The sequence below is a fragment of the Salmo trutta genome, chromosome 22, assembly GCF_901001165.1.
Source record: "Salmo trutta chromosome 22, fSalTru1.1, whole genome shotgun sequence".
NCBI classification, from domain to species: domain Eukaryota; kingdom Metazoa; phylum Chordata; class Actinopteri; order Salmoniformes; family Salmonidae; genus Salmo; species Salmo trutta.
Window position 1 is genome coordinate 31653190 of NC_042978.1, and position 2546 is coordinate 31655735.

A 2546-nucleotide genomic window follows, 5' to 3' on the forward strand; every position below is an offset into this window, starting at 1 on the left:
TCTAAATAAATCACTGACAGTGTCACCAGCAAAGCACCCCGCATCATCCTCTTCCATGCTTCACGGTGGGAACCACACAAGCGGAGATCATCCGTTCACCTACTCTGCGTCTCACAAAGACACGGCGGCTGGAACCAAAAATTTCAAATTTGGACTAGTCAGATCAAAGGACAGATTTCCACCGGTCTCATGTCCATTGCTCGTGTTTCTTGGCACAAGTCTCTTCTTCTTATTGGTGTACTTTAGTAGTGGTTTCTTTGCAGCAATTTGACCGTGAATGCCTGATTCATGCAGTCTCTTCTGAACAGTTGATGTTGAGATGTGTCTGTTACTTGAACTCTGTGAAACATTTATTTGGGCTGCAATTTCTGAGGTGCAGTTAACTCTAATGAACGTGTCCTATGCAGCAGAGGTAACTCTGGGTCTTCCTTTCCTGTGGCGGTCCTCGTGAGAGCCAGTTTCATCATAGCGCTTGATTGTTTTTGTGACTGCACTTGAAGAAACTTTCAAAGTTCTTGAGATTTTCCGGATTGACTGACCTTCATGTCTTAAAGTAATTTCTCTTTGCTTATTTGAGCTGTTCTTGCCGTAATATCGACTTGGTATTTTACCAAATAGAGCTATCTTCTGTGTAGCACCCCTACCTTGTGTAGGGGGTGCGTACTGGCGGCAGAGAAGTCAGGCGCAGGAGAACAAAAACTGATTTACAACAGCGCAGTTTAATAAATAAAACCACCATAAACAGAACAATAAATGAATGGGTAAACAAAACCCGTTACACTCCAGCATAACGTGCACAAGTACTACAATAAACAATTCCGGACAAGGACATGGGGGCAACAGAGGGTTAAATACACAACATGTAATGATGGAGTTGAAACCAGGTGTGTGGGAAGACAAGACAAAACAAATGGAAAATGAAAGGTGGCTAGAAGACCAGTGACGTCGACCGCCGAACGCCGCCCAAACAAGGAGAGGGACCGACTTCGGCGGAAGTCATGACAGTACCCCCCCTTGACGGGCGGCTCCAGCAGTGCGCCAACAACGGCCTCGGGGACGACCCGGAGGGCGAGGCGCAGGGCGATCCGGACAAAGACGGTGGAACTCCTGCAGCATTAAAGGATCCAACATGTCCTCGACCAGAACCCAGACAACAGGACTTAGAGAACCGATCCACAACGACTAGGATCGCGGTGTTACCCTGTGAGGGGGGAAGATTGGTAAGAAAGTCCATCGACAGGTGCGACCAAGGCCGTTGTGGAACGGGTAAGGGGTGTAGCTTCCCTCTGGGCAGGTGCCTAGGAGCCTTACACTGGGCGCACACCGAGCAGGAGGAAACATAAACCCTCACGTCCTTAGCCAAGGTAGGCCACCAGTACCTCCCACTCAAACTGTGCACTGTCCGACCGATCCCAGGATGACCAGAGGAGGGTGACGTGTGGGCCCAATAGATCAACCGGTCACGAACAGCAGACAGGACGTACAGATGCCCAGTGGGACACTGGACGGGAGCGGGCTCTGCACGTAACGCCTGCTCAATGTCCGCGTCCAGCTCCCACATTACCGGCGCCACCAGGCAGGAGGCGGGGAGTATGGGAGTGGGATCCATGGGCCGCTCCTCTGTGTCATACAGCCGGGACAATGCGTCTGCCTTCACGTTCTGGGAGCCTGGTCTGTAGGAAAGGGTGAACACAAAACGGGTGAAAAACATGGCCCAACTTGCCTGGCGAGGGTTCAGTCTCCTCGCTGCCCGGATGTACTTCAGATTGCGGTGGTCAGTCCAGATGAGAAATGGGTGTTTAGCCCCCTCAAGCCAATGTCTCCACGCCTTCAAGGCCTTGGCGACAGCCAACAGCTCCCGGTCCCCCACGTCATAGTTTCGCTCCGCCGGGCTGAGCTTCCTCGAGAAGAAGGCACAGGGGCGGAGCTTCGGTGGCGTACCCGAGCGCTGAGAGAGCACAGCTCCTATCCCAGCCTCGGACGCGTCCACCTCCACTATGAACGCCAAAGAGGGATCCAGATGGGCCAGCACGGGAGCCGAGGTAAACAGAGCCCTCGGTGACCAAAAGCCTTGTCCGCCTCAGCTGACCACTGCAAACGTACCGGGCCCCCCTTCAGCAGTGAGGTAATGGGAGCCGCTACCTGACCAAAACCCCGGATAAACCTCCGGTAGTAGTTGGCAAACCCTAAGAACCGCTGCACCTCCTTTACCATGGTGGGAGTCGGCCAATTACGCACGGCTGAAATGCGGTCACTCTCCATCTCCACCCCTGAGGTGGAAATGTGATACCCTAGGAAGGAGACGGACTGCTGGAAGAACAGGCATTTCTCAGCCTTGACGTACAGGTCATGCTCCAACAGGCGACCAAGCACCCTGCGCACCAGGGACACATGCTCGGCGGGTGTAGCGGAGTATATCAGAATGTCATCAATATACACCACTACACCCTGCCCGTGCAGGTCCCTGAAAATCTTGTCTACAAAGGCTTGGAAGACTGGTGGCGCATTCATCAACCCGTACGGCATGACGAGGTACTCATAGTGCC